This window comes from Dryobates pubescens, chromosome 26 (assembly GCF_014839835.1).
Source record: "Dryobates pubescens isolate bDryPub1 chromosome 26, bDryPub1.pri, whole genome shotgun sequence".
In the NCBI taxonomy this organism is placed as follows: domain Eukaryota; kingdom Metazoa; phylum Chordata; class Aves; order Piciformes; family Picidae; genus Dryobates; species Dryobates pubescens.
Window position 1 is genome coordinate 12,606,998 of NC_071637.1, and position 14,344 is coordinate 12,621,341.

At 44.2% G+C, this 14,344-nt stretch overlaps 1 protein-coding gene across 1 annotated transcript in view; it reads left to right on the forward strand.

Annotated features, from left to right (window-relative positions):
- Positions 1-543: 543 nt before the first annotated feature.
- Positions 544-14,344, forward strand: part of OSBPL2 (oxysterol binding protein like 2) — a 37,271-nt gene continuing 23,470 nt past the window's right edge. Inside the window, exon 1 of the mRNA XM_009909965.2 lies at positions 544-611. The gene's annotated coding sequence lies outside the window, so the exon portion shown is untranslated. The remainder of the gene's footprint in view (positions 612-14,344) is intronic.

Sequence of the window (14,344 nt, forward strand, 5' to 3'; positions counted from 1 at the left end):
AACGTCTTCTCCATGCAGAGTAAACTACGACATACACAAGTCTTCAGGTCGTCCAGGAGAGGTGTAAGAAACCCTATGGGTGCCCATCAGTATAAATGAACAAGTTGAAAGCCTCCCACCTCGCAGTCAGAAGGACACTTTGTTATACGGAGTTTACGGTGAGCCGAGCTCACGCTCTGCAGCCGGCTGACGGCACATGCGTCCTGCAAAGCCAAGCTGGGTGCAGCAGGACCGTACCCGTTCGCGCAGCTTGGGCAGGACCCCGGACCATCCCCTGCCGGCCGAGCCAGGTGAGGCCGCCCCGCAGCAGAGCCGCGCTCATCTGTATAGCCCCGCCTTCCGCGCCGCGCCATTGGCCAGCCGCCTCCCCAGCGGTGGTGCGGCCCGGACCGCTGAGGCTCGGCATCTGATTAACATTCGCCCCACCTCCGGGAGCGTGGCCGGGGAAGCTGATTCGTCGCTTCGACGACAGCGGGGCGAGGCTTTTCTCTACGATTGGCGGACCGGCGCGTCCCTCCGTCGCTGCGAGGGCCGCACTTCCGCCTCGGTGTCAGCCGTGCCGGGTGGGGGGGGTGTGTTGCCGTGGGGCCGTCGTGGGAGCGTGGTGTCAGGTAATGCCGTGGGGCCGGACCTTGGGTGCGCCACCTCGTTCTGCCCTCCCTCTGCTCCCTTCCGCGGTGGACCTCTCTCCTCTTGGGGCTTGGCTCGGCTCACCCCCACCTGCCGCCGCGCGCCCCCACTGAGGGAAGGGCGGCAGCGCCTCCCCCAGCCCCGCCCGGGCCTGGCGCGGCCCAGCCCGGTGCGAGGGTCCGCTCCTTGGCGGGCCGCTATGGGTTTTTCTCAGCGCCGCGGAGCGTCCTGTCAGCCTGGCCGAAGGAGGGGACAGGAGCGCCCCGGCCGAGCGCTGGCGGTCAGCGGGCCGGGGGAGCGCGGTTACCTTGATGCTGCGCTCCCTTCCCCGGCGGACGCGGGATCCTTGACCCGCTCGCTTGTTTTCTCAGTGTGCCGCAAGCCGTGGGCCTGTGCGGCTGAGTCAGTGGCGTGCTGGGTTGAAATGGTGTTTACCTGCCACGTACCAGCGGACCTCGGGGGCCCTCAGCTGCGGGCGGGGTGGCAGAACCACGTTCTGAACCGTGGGACTCTGCTCCGCAGGCAGGGAGGTAGCGGGGGCTGAAGGACGTTGCTGTGTAGAGCGCGGGTTGCAGGTCGGTGAAGCACTGTCGGTTCTAGCGCAGGGACGTTTCTAGTTGTATTTTGTTTCCTGACAGCTTTTCGAGCTGGATAGTTTAGCAAAGGAGTCTGCAACACCCAGTTCCCAAGATGAATGCATTGAGCTCAGCTTCAGCATGGTGCGGGAGCCCCAAGGGGCCTTTCAGACCACAGTTGGAGCACAATGAGCAGTTTGGATTTATTTGGGTTTGGCATATTTTTCTTTATTTTCTCCTTCAGTTACCCTCTCTTACAGAGCTCCTGAAAGGGAGACAAGCAAGATGGGAAAGATAGCAGGAAAATATAGGCTTTTATAAAAATAACATACCACCAGAACTTCTGCATGGTAACAAAGGTATAACTTCTGTTGCTATTTATTTAATTTGGATATTAACTACGTTTGTGCTCTGTGTGTGTGTGTTTGGATTGAGGGCTCTTTTAGGAAGCAGTTTGTTGCTCTGCAACACTTCCAGGCTAGAATTTCAGCTGTGGGTTTGAAATCGTCTTGGGTTTTACATCTACCTTAGCCTTGTGTTTCTCCTACGAAGTATCTGCCAGAATATGTTGAATGCAAACAGATACTGCTTCAATTTACTGTGAATTTTCTCAATTAAAATACAAAATCCTTTGCTTAAGGTTTCAAAAAGGCAAACTAGGGAGAAGAGGCAGATCTGCAACATGGATTAGTGTTTCTGTCACGCTCCTTTCATAGTGTTTCCTTTTTTAAAGCTTATGCATGCAAGAAAAATTTGCTTCATTCCAACTTAAGCTGCCAAAGTTCAGTAACTCCACGTTCCACTGGGGGCAAAAACACATGTCACCTTAACAAACTTTTTACCACTATGCTCTGGGACTTCTAAAACCTCAGGGCAATTTCTGGAAGCAGTGGCTTGGGTAACTTCCAAACATAAAGCACTGTGCTGTGGGATGGAAGTAGGAGAACTGGCTGAACTAGCATAGAAACAAGAAATTCCAAGCAGTGAATTTCCCCTGGGCTTTCAGTTGCTGTAAACATGGCTTTTCTTGGAATAGTTGTCAAGTTATACAGATGTTTGACCACATGACAGAAAGTCATGATCTAGGATAAGATCAAGAATGATTTTTGATGTTGCTTTCCTGAACCAACAGCACCTCGTCATGAACTTGTAACTTCAGGGAGTGGTGCTTGAAAGGAAACACTGAGACACCTGATCTCCAGGAATAAATATGCCATTTTCCTCCAAAGCCAGCTCTCCAGCTAGATCAACATAATCCTAGAAACACAAGAGAGAGGTTCAAGATGGAAAATGCTGATTAGACAACAAACTGGATGCTTGAAGACAAGATAGGTTAAAGGTTTTAGCTGATGCAGTACTGAAAAGCAGTGCTTCGCTGCTGTTACTTCTTTGCTAACATCCACACAGATTGATTTGGTAACTGATGATGGGAGGGTGATTTTCACTCCTGGATGGTTTCTTTAAATCAGTTTTCAAACGGTTCCTGCTTTCAATGATACGTACTTGCTTAAGCTGACAGGTCTTATGATTGAAACTGGTATTTCTCTCAGACTTTCTTGTTGTGAATTGTACTGTGTGAACTTCACACATGCTGACCTAGAACAAAGGTGGAAAGCTCAGCTTTCTGTTGGCTTTGGCTGGAAAATGTCAGGCTTTTGTGCTTTGATAAGGTTATATTTTTAAATCTCTGTTTGTAGTGCCAGTCAGATGAGTTTTGCTGCTGTTTGAAAGCAAGACTCTCATGCAAGTACGCTGAATTTTTAAGTAGGTTATTAATTAGCTTTGGTGTTTGAAGTAACTTGTCCTTGAACAAGGCAATGTTGCATCATGCTACTTGATAACTTGAACTTCCGTTTGCCAGCTGCTGTTTTCTCTTAGTCTTTCACTCAGCATCAGTTTTGACTCCTGAGTCACGAAGACAGGAGAAGTGTCTGCATTTGACACTAATATGGTATTTTAAACATGCTTAGTGCCTCTTCTCCGTGAAACAGCTGAAATGTTTTGCCACTCTTATTTTTTTGGAAGAAAGGTGAGCAAAGCAATATGCTTTAAATATGGAGAGCTCAAGATTTGGAATGTTTTTGCTGTGTTTGAATATGTGACTGATCACAGGAGCATCTTCACCTTGCTGGATGATTTGCGAAGTGAGAGCAGCGAACTCGTTGGTCACCTTGTATCTGCAGCTTGGGAAGATATGGGACTTTGATGTGTTTCCTGTTGCAAAAAAAGATACAGGTTATGTGCTGTATCAGTTCTTTTATATTTTGTACTATTTCATGGAACAGACCACTACAGAACTGAGATCTAAAGAATACAGTATCTCAGTCCTTGCAATCTGAATAATTGCCATGCAGAAGAATGTATGATGATGTCATCATTTACTTTGTCTTCTTGAAGGCTTGTAATAGCAAGATGCATGAGAACAGTAAGCAATTAGAATATGTCAAATGTGGCTCACCATCGCTTGCAGTTGTACTCTTCAAAAGTTTATTGTTGATTCAGTGCACAAAGATAATGTCTTCACTTTCAGGATCAATAAGTTTCAAGAATAGACTGAGCTTACTTAAACTTGTTTTGATTTTTGTTATGTTTGTTGGGTTTGTTTTTTTTTAGAAATACTGTTACAGTTGGTAATTAATTTTCTGGTCTAGACAGATCCTTTAGATTATTTCAGTAAATTTTGTTATGCACATAATTTAATGAGACAGATGTTTAGGAAATTATAGCAACCCTCCATTCAGAAGATGCAGGAGGCTGGTCAGCCTTGTCCTCCTGTGATTATTCATGAATCTGGTGAGAGCGTGCACAAAAGGTGAATTGTGCCTGCAGCTGCAGCAATAACATCTGGACCTTTTAACCTTGGCCCTCATGGTTTTATAGGCCAACACTTCAACTGTGTGTTGCTCTGTTGGACGCACAACGTCTGTGCTTGGCGCTAGGTTGAGTGGAAGCCTTCCTCTGTGGCATTCCTGTTTGAGTTCAGTCCTTTTGCTGTGCTGTTTAGGGCTTTAGATGAGATAAGAGTTGTGGCTGTTGGGATGCTGTGAACCTCTGAGGTGTTACAAAGAAGTCTGCATGCTTGGGAGCTTTGTCAAGTGCTGGGGTTTTATGAATGGATAACTTCACTACATTTTTACTAGCATTGTTTCACTCTTCTGAGCCAAGTTGTTTTTAGGGCTCCCCAAAATATCTGTTAATGTGTCTCAATGGGTTTTGATTCCAGTGATAATTCAAGAGTAATGAAGATATGGAAGGCTTGAAGATGTGTTTAAATTCTGAGGTGTCTGTGGTTCGTGCCAGTCACTTCAGACCTAAGCAGGTCTGGCCACTGAGGTGGCAGAGGCCAATGTAGACTATTTCCTACAATGTGTCTGTGATCAAATGAGAGGAAGAATCCTTTTAATAATGCTCAATTATAAAGCTTGTGTGTTTTGAGGCTATGAAGAACTGGGCTCACCAGCCTGTTTAGAAAGGTCCATTTAGCAGTGTTTTTGTATACTGGACTGAGTGAGAACTTCATGAGAAGAACAGAGCTTCTCCCCCTTTGTGTGTTCCTGATGGGTTTTGCTCGATGTCAGTGACACTGTCAAATGACTGTCTAATAGTGAAACAAAAATGCTGCCTATCTTTGGAGATGCAAATAAGCTTCATTTACATGGTGTTACTTAGTCTTAGATGTAGTTTTAAGTGCTGTGCAACTGTTTTCTTCTCCATGTTACCAAGCAGGTAGTTAGGTGGATTCTTTATTAAAACTGAACTTTAAACAGAGGTACTTGGTTTGAGAAGTCAAAGTTTATCTTTGTTTTAATCACTTGACAACACAAATGCAGTAACAGTATCATACTGGTACCTATTAGGGTTCTACTATAAATGTAGCTTTAAAGGAAATCCAACTAGAGCAGAAACTCTGACTTTTTAAAGCTGTTGTAAATTTGTGGTAGCAGCTTAAAACTCTTTAACAAATAGTCTGCTAGCTGTGTGCATGAACTCCTGCTGCAGAGTTTGCATGTGGGAGGCTTTGTTGGTAGGCAGAAAAATGTGGGGTTTTATGCTGTGGGGCTTTGCACACAGTTGGCTGTTGCCCTGTTTTATTTACAGTATGATTGCTGTCACAATTAAGAGTCTCCATGAAAAGAATTTGTAAGATACCTTGTACAAAACAAATGTATAATTACACCTGCCTGGAGAGAATGGCTACACAGACACAGCTTAAAAACTGCCTTTGAATAAGACATCTATAAACTGCTGTTGTTTGTACTGTTCTAGGGGTTTTATCCATGATATATGCTGTAATTGTCTTCACATTCATAAACTTCAGTGATCAGTTTGTAGGTGTGGTTGCATTATGATGTGGAATACTAAAGCATACTTAATTTTACCTTCAAAGTCAGATTTGGTTCAAAGAGAAGCATTCATAAATGATTAATTACATCTCTACCGTTGCTTGTGTCCAAAGCCACTGTGCTTGGAGTTATCGATTATTTCCCACCTCCTCTCTTACAAATAAGACAAAACAAATCCTCAGGAAACTTCTAAGAAATAACCAGCTTTACAATACATTATTGAATTACTGACTTATTATTTTTAACAGTGTGGCTGGAAACAAGCTGGGTGGAGTCACTGTCCCCGGAGGTGTTCAAGAGGGGCATTGGATGTGGCACTTGGCGCCATGGTTTAGTAGTCATGAGGTCTTGGGTTACAGGTTGGACTTGATGATCTTGCAGGTCTTTTCTAACCTTATTGATTCTATGCAAGTCTAGTAAGTCTGCTTTGTGTTACACTCATGAGGAATGGGCTGCCCTGGGAAGGTGATGGAGTCACCATCGCTGCAAGTATTTAAACTAAGACTGGATGAGGCACTTAGTACCATGGTTTGGTTGATTAGATGGTGGTGGGTGATAGGTTGGACTCGGTGATCTTGAAGGTCTTTTCCAGCCTGGTTAAATCTGTATTCTGTCTGTATTCTATTCTATGATCAGTCATGATGAAGCCTAGCATTATGCACCCTGGCAGTGAAACAGAATTTTGTGATCTTTTACAGTTGTGGGCAGCAAACTAGTTTCCAAAGGAAAGCTACAAAGTCCAAGGAATGCTGTACCACATGCTCTCAGGTGGAAAAATGTCTCAGATACTGATGTAGAGTTAAAAAAGGAGAATGTTTCCAGAATTCAGTGAGCACTTCAGTGAAGTTTTATGTATGAGAAAATAGTAATCTGCTGGAATCAAATTTCCTTGGTAATCTTGTTTGTTTGGTAGTCCCATGAGCCAGAATCCTTGGCTGTAGAATTGGAATTTTTGGCTGACGTGAAACTGGGGATAACCATTGGTTCTGCACTGTGAAGGTATTTTCTGTCTGGTTTCTTCTGATAGTATTGTGCTGGGGCAATACTTAGTGTGTGGGACAATTATTGTGGTTTGTTTGATGCACAAGTTTTAGAGCCTGAACTGAGTTGCAAACCAGATCTGTAGCATTTCAGCTGGCTCAAATTCTTGTGATCTGTCACCAAAAATCTATATTCCTGAGACAACACAATGGGAGTCTCTCTGCCATAAATGTGTTTGGCTCATGTTCAAAGCTAAATGTTCAGGTGTTCAATTTGCTGCCATTGTTGTTTTAAGTGCTTTTAAAGTGAGTTCGGCTAAACTACCACCTTAGGATGCTTTGCTGCTTAGGTTCTGTTATGGCTGAACCTAGCAGGCAGCTGACACCCCATGCAGCTCACCTCTCTCTGGGATGTGGGGGAGAATTGGAAAGGCAAAAGTGACCAAACTTGGGGACAGAGGCAGAGACATTTTAATAAGTCAAGGCAGGAAAAAAATGCCAAATAGAAATAAACCCAAGCAAGACAGAAAAGCAATCATGAGCTAACCATCAGCCAGTCCTAAAGCAATGGCAGCGCCTGCTTTAAGTCCCCTCCAGTGTTACTGCCAGCTGTGAAGGTATGGGGCAGGAAATATCGCTTTGGTCAGCTGGGGTCAGCTGTCCCAGCTTTGTTGCCTCCAAGCACCTTGCGCCCCCCAGTCTACTCATCATGGGCAAGAGTGAGAAAGGGAGAAAGCACCATACAGGCTGCTGAAAAGGAAATTAACTCCATCCCAGTGGGACCTGGTACACGCACGTGACTGTCCCCAGGGCACTTAATAGCTCCCAGCTACATTAATGTCTGTAACAGTGATTGCTGCTATCCTCAAAGAAATGGGAAAGTAACAGTGGGCCAGGCATTCAGCTCATCCTTTTCTCTCAACCTCTCTGCACTGTAGCAGGCTTGAGAAGGAAGTTACCATTCTCTTCCCGTGGATGCAGAGTGGTTTTCATCTTGCCAAAACACCTTGGTGGAAGATGCTATTACATTGAATCTTTGGGGCAGGAAACAAATCTAACTTGCTAAATAAAATCCTCTTCTGGATTCTGTCACCTGTGTAGCTGTTCTCTGATTGGAGAGATTTTAAGTGCATAATAATTATAGCAAGTGCCTAAATTGCCTCCTTGGATAATTTTTATAGATGTTTTAGATCCAGTGTTGTCAGTAACCTAATTTCATGAGTCAATTAAGATTCATCCTTGCTGGAGCTTTCATTCAGAGATGAAACACTGCAGTTTGATGCTTTCAGGAGATGGGTATGAAGCAAAAATACATTAATATTTATCTTCTAGTTCAAGCTATTTATTTCTATCCCTTGAAGTACTACAGCTATGTTTTATTTTGGCTGGCAACTCCACAGAGAAGGTGGGGTTGGCTTTTATTGCACCAGTCATGCTGCAGACAGGTGGGTTTTCTTGTTCTCTTTTTTCCCCCTTCATTTATTATTTTTAGTGTTCATATGAAGGGTGTGTGTATTTGATCTCTGCTGGCTCTTTTGGAGTCTCTTTCTGGAGAGAAGGTTCATCCTGAACCCAGGATATCAACCTAATGAAAATGAAATGTTGCTCTTTGTTAATATATGCTGTTAAGTGGATTAAACAGGGCATGGAATGATTTTGTTGCTGTTGATGCTGTTAATGTTAAATTGAGCCCTTCTGACTTAAGTAAAACAGAGCCCTGGAAATGGAGTGTCTCTTCAGAGTTTGTGGCATTTCCCCCCAATCTTTTCCTCCCCCTGCAATATATGTGCAGTATTTTTGTTGTGAGACTTGACAGAAGGTTTTCTTCTCTTTGAGGGAGGCCTGTAGTGATTTCCTTTCCTTCTTTATTTTATTTTTTTCTTTCCTTGCTTGCAAGTATTCTCCTTCCAAGGCAGCAAACTTAATTTGTTTTAAAATGTGCTGTGGAAGTGCACATCCAACAAACTCTTGCTGGGCATGTGGAAAAGCTGATGAATGTGCTAGTTCAGTCATTCTTTGGTGGCACTGTAATTCCAGTGTGTGGAATTCCTAATACCCTACCTGCTCACACTGTGTTTATTTGCACAGAAACATAGAGGCATTTCAATTGGAAAAGACTTAAGATCATTGAGTCCAGCCATTCTCTAACTCTGTCAAGTCAGGTGATAAATCATGTCCCTCAACACCACAACTCTGCATCTTTTAAACTCCTGCAGGGATGTGGATTCAACCACTTCCCCGGGGAGCCTGTTCCAGGGTTTGAGAGCCCTTTCAGTGAAGAATTTTCTTCTAATGTCCAACCTAAACCTCCCCTGGTGCAACTTCAGGCCATTTCCTCTTGTCTGTCCTTTGTTACCTGGGAAAAGAGACCCAACACCCACCTTGCCATAACCTCTTTTCAGGTAGTTGTAGACAGTAAGATCATCTCCTCTCAGCCTCTTTTTCTCCAGACTGAACAACCACAATTCCCTCACAACATGTTTTCCAGACCCTAAACCTGCTTCACTGCCTGGCTCTGGAGCCAGTGGCTTTTTTTATACCGAGTGTCCCAAAACTGAACACAGTACTCAAGAGGTGACTGCTTACCCTTCCTGGTTTTGGTTTTACTTAAACCCTCCTTGATCTCACAAGCAGACCCAGTGTTTGTTATGAACGTGACTAAGTGTTTGATAGAGTCAGTCTCATGGAGCTAGAACATGTGCTTTCAGAGTGAAAACATGAGGATTTGTAGTGGTAGAAGAATGGTGTCAGCCAAGGGGTGGCTTCCCAGAATTGCTGCATGATACAAAATTTCTCCTTCAGATCTGAAGGAGTAAGACACTGCAGCAGTGTCAGCTAGGCTTCAGAACTGGTCTTGCTGAACTGCATTCCAGGCGAATGAGCCAGGCCAGCTGTAAATGCTTTCCTTTCTGTAGAAATGTAAATGTTTCTTTAAGGAGGAGCAGCTTTCGGTTAACCATCTGGGTCTTTGTCGGGCATTGACACACAACAAGCTGGTGCGGAGCGACTACTTCTGTTGAATTAACCAAGTCGTTGCAATTGCATGCTCAAACTCTTGCAGGCTGTTTTGAACAGGTACTAATGTTTGCGGCTCTTTAGCTGGTGTGTAAGTTCTGGGGATCCAAGATCTTATGATAGACACAAGCTGTTCTTTTAGGTGTTTTTCTGTGGAGGAATAGAATTTGAGGAGCAAGCAGATGTGGTGACCGATTTGAAGGGTTACTAACCTGTCCAGATAAATGGCATAGAAAATGTCAACTTCGGTTATTGATAGGACTGTAAGCAAATCAAATGATGTTGTGGACAGCCGTTACAGGTCACCTCTACAGCCTCATGTGGCGTGTAGATGTGGAGAGTGCAGGTGCCAGGGAGCAGCCCAACAGGCAGCAGATCTCCACACCTTTGGGTTCAGAAAGAAGCGGTGAAGCTTGAGCCTCTCTTTGCAAGGAGTACGTGCGTCTCTTCCCCTATAGATGCTCACACATGTCACAGAATGTGTCAAGCAAATTAGATACTTTATAAAGTGATTTGTGAAGTCTTGCACTTTTGTTGCTCTGGTTTAAAAATCAGCTGGGAGGAAATGGTTTAAAATTGTTGGGAATTGTGCAAAGTTTGGGCTTGATCTTTATGATTTGAAGGCCTGCAAAGTTTGGGCTTGATCTTTATGATTTGAAGGGCTGGAGGACCCCTGCTATTTGGAAAGGATAAGAGAGTTGGGGTTTTTCAGCCTTGAGAAGAGAAGGTTCCAGGGAGACCTTCTTGTGGCCTTTGAGTATTTGAAGGGGGTCTATAAGAAAGATGGGATGAGACTAATGATTTAGCAGGGCCTCTTGTAACAGGACAAGGGGTGATGGGTTTAACTAAAAGAGGCAGATCTGGGTTGGAGAGAAGGAAGAGATTTTTTTACCCTGTGGATGATGAAACACTTATCCAAGTTGGCCGTGGAGGCGGTAGATGCCCCACCCCTGGAACCATTCCAGGTCAGGTTGTCTGGGGCTCTGAGCAACCTGCTGTAGTTGCAGGTGTCCCTGCTGAATGCAGGGGGCTGGACTAGATGACCTTGAAAGGTCCCTTCCAAGTTCTGTTGTATGGAACCCTCCGGTCTGCATGGAGTTAAGCTTTTGAAAGCAAAGCCTGTTACAGGAGGCAAGCTCACCTGGTACATGTCACTGTCAAGCTGCAGGTTCAACGTAGGGCTTGACAGAACACTTTGACATTATTCATAACCTGCTGATGGACAGGTATGGTATGACTTTGTTCCTCCTCTGTCACGGGGCTGTTGCTGTCACCGAGGTGTGGGCGGCATGAACAGTTAGTTTGGCAGCGTCAGGGCTGCCATCGTTACTGAGAGGAGCAGTTTTCTCCTGAGAGAGCCTCTGGGGATCTGTCTCAGTATGCACTGTGACCATTGGTGTGCTGTGTGTGGTTAGGAACAGCCCTTTCTGTTCTGTCTGTGACAGATGTGCTTCTGGAAAGCAGGATGTCAGTTCTAGTCTTTCCCTCCTCTCTGTAGGACCTATTTCAGGCTGTGCTATGGACATAGTGCAGCTATTTATTTGTGTTTCTGCAAGCTTCAATCCATTCCCTCTTGTCCTATCACTACAAGCCCTTGTAAAAAGTCCCTCCCCAGCTTTCTTGTAGGTCCCTTCAGATACTGGAAGGCCACTATAAGGTCTTCCCGGAGCCTTCTCTTCTCAAGTCTGGACAGTTCTAAGTCTTGCAGCCTATCTCCATAGGGGAGGTGGTTCAGCCCTCTGAACCTTCTTTGGTTAGTGATGTGGCAGTGCAACTGGGCTGCAATCCCAGGCAAAAGTATTGCACCCTTCCTTGAATGACAGGGTTAACTGGGGTTGCTGGTGTGTAAGTGAATTCTTTCAGGCTCTTCATGGACATGGAGGAGGAAATAGAGATATTACCAATACTGAATATGAAGCAAACAGGATGTTTTTGTCTTCTGGCATTGTAGCCTACTTGAAACCAACTTTTTGCTGTTGCTTTTAGGAGGAGAAAAGGACTTAATGCTTACTGTTTGGCTCATGAAAGCTAAATGCTGTTACCATTCTGTGTCCTGTAGCTGCAAATTCACACTATTCTCTGCTAAATAAAATGAGTGTGAAAAGTGATAGTAGCACTGTTATTCTTAGTGTAACCCTGATGTAAAATACAGCACTTTGCCTTTTCAAAAGTGCTCCTAGCATCATAGGAAAATTTTCCACTTACTTGAAGTGACTTCAGTGAATATTTTGTTCAAGTAATAGTTACAAAGCTTGTATTATATAACTTACAGGGATCTGATTTTCAGGTAGCAGTGAGGTGTGGTGTGAACACCATCAGCAGAACACACAGTAACTGTGGCTTTCACTTAAGTCTTTGGTTGTAGTTACTTAATTGGTAGTCGGTGTTTTATAGGAGACCTTCATTGCCTTTGTACTGAAACTGCCTGCAGTGTGATGTAGTTCTACTTCACAGGTCCTTTTGTAATGCAGTTACTGTGTAGGAGAGGGAGAGAAGAGAAACAGACATGCAGCTGTGTGAACTTGTTTAAGGCTTTTAATGGCAAAATCAATTATTACTTTTTAAATTGCCAGTTATGTTTCTTAGAGTCTTCCATACATGATTGTAGCACACTGGAGTAGCTGTTATGAAACATCATCGCTGGAGCTTTCCAGCTGCTGTGGAATGTGGCAGCGTTTGGATGGGGACCCCGAGGAAGTGTGCTCTTTGCATTTGAACTGAATGGGGGTGGGGATCTAGCTAGTTCTTCTTTTTTTTCTTTCTTTCTTTTTTTTCCCCTTTTCTTTCCTTTTTATGTGTTGAAGATATAAAGCTGTTTCAGAGCAGAATCCCACCACATGAGCAGTGTGCAACACTGGGATAGTTCTGCTGCAGCAGCTTATATAAAAAAATAGAGACCAAATAAACTTAAAAGAGGGAAGATGCAAGAAAACATGGAGAAAATGAGGGAATTGCAGTGCTGATCACGAGAGGGATGTATCTTATGCACAGACAAGGTTCTTTCTGGAAATACTGGTTGCTGGTTTTGCTAGAGAGATGCAGTGCTTGGGAACAGAAACTATAAATGTTATGCCATCTTCAAGGATGCAGCACCTCAGAGAGTTAAAGAGGCTGTCTAATGTAACTTCTTTTTGGCAAACTAGTGGAGTCATTCCAGTGTGGTGGTGATAGCTTCTGGGGCGAAGACCTGTGCTGAGATGCAAGTTCCTGTTTTCTGTACCAACAGTTTACTTTGGATTCCCTCCTTTAAAGGTTTGCATAGTTGCATCCTCAAGGACAGATTTTCCACAAAGATATGACATAGTTTGAGACCTCAGAAGAGATACTTCCAGCTATAGTGGAAAGTTTGAAGATGCTCTAAGACTGACAGCAGCTTTGGTATGAAGAAGCTTTTTATTTTTAAAGTTAAGGATTGGCTTCCTCTAGGTGAGATAACACAGGGCTAGGTATGCTGACTTGTACTTACAGTGCAGGTTTAGAACAATGTTATCAGTTCATGTGGGTGCCCAGACAGGAGCTGAAGTTTCTATCTCTGGCGACATTCAAAACTTGCCTGGATGTGTTCCTGTGTGACCTTTTCTAGGTGAACCTCCCTTGGCCAAGGGGGTTGGGCTTGATGATCTCCAGAGGTCCCTCCCAACCCCTACCACTCTGCGATTCTGTGGTTAGTTCACCCAGAAATCTGAGCTAGCTGCTGCTCTTGAGCCAGCTGTTAGTTAAGAGGTTGTTTCCCTTTCTTTGATTCTGAGACAGCATGGCTGCTGGTGCCCCAAACTGCCTGTATCTCTTGAAGTGAAGCTTCTGCTCCTTTTCCTTGTGCAAGCAGAGCACTTGCTGGTGGATTTGCACTGAAGTCTCCAGAGAAACGTGTATCCAACCTGTTAATGTCTGGAGCTGTTGCATCCTTGCTTAGGAGAATGTAGCAATTTAACAAAAGTAAGTCAGAAAGTTGTTGCTGAGGAGCAAGTTGAAGAAGGTTAAAGGTCTGTGACCGGAGAACAGCGCAGGGAAAAGGGAAGGAAACGATGTCCAGCTGAGAGCAATTGCAACAGCAATGTGGCAACACTCAAGAGAAACAGCTGAATGAAGTTTTAGCTTTTTGGAGGTGAGGACTTGTAAATAAGAAATTGCTGAAGGTTATGTGGAAGCTTAGACTCATCGTTAGGCAGAGATTGATATGAAATCCTATAGTGCCAAGTAAATGGGGAGTTCCTAAAGAAGTGACAAACTGAAATGCTTGCTGTTGACAGAGCACTTCCAAGGCAAGCTCTACATTCATTAACTCGGATGAGTTCCAAATAGGCTATTTTAGCTCCTCCTCCTGAATGGAGAATTGTAAGGACTGTCTGTGTGTGAAGCATTCAAATACCTTTTGCTCTGGACAGTGAGTTAAAAAGACTTGAAACACAGGAATTGTATAGTTTTATTTGTTGCAGAGAGGAGGAAGAAATTGGCTTCAAACATGGCAAGCTCTTCTAGCAGGGGCAGAGTGTGCTTCTGGCTTTGTTTCTCTTAATTGGAATGGAATTGTGCAAGTTATAATTACTCTGGAAAAAGCACTGTCACAGAAGCAGTAGGATCTTCAGGGGTCACAAAAAATTGAGACTGACAGATTGAGGTTGTTTTGGAGGAGATATCGATAGCATTGCCGTGCAGTTTGTCACTGTGTGCTTGGCTCCTCACTGGTACCTGCTGAACATTTGGAACGTTTTACTCCTTGGAGTAAAATTGGGTGAAGCAAAAAATGTTTGTTACAGTATTGCCAACCATCTGGAAAAAATCTAATTTAGTCTGTCCATAA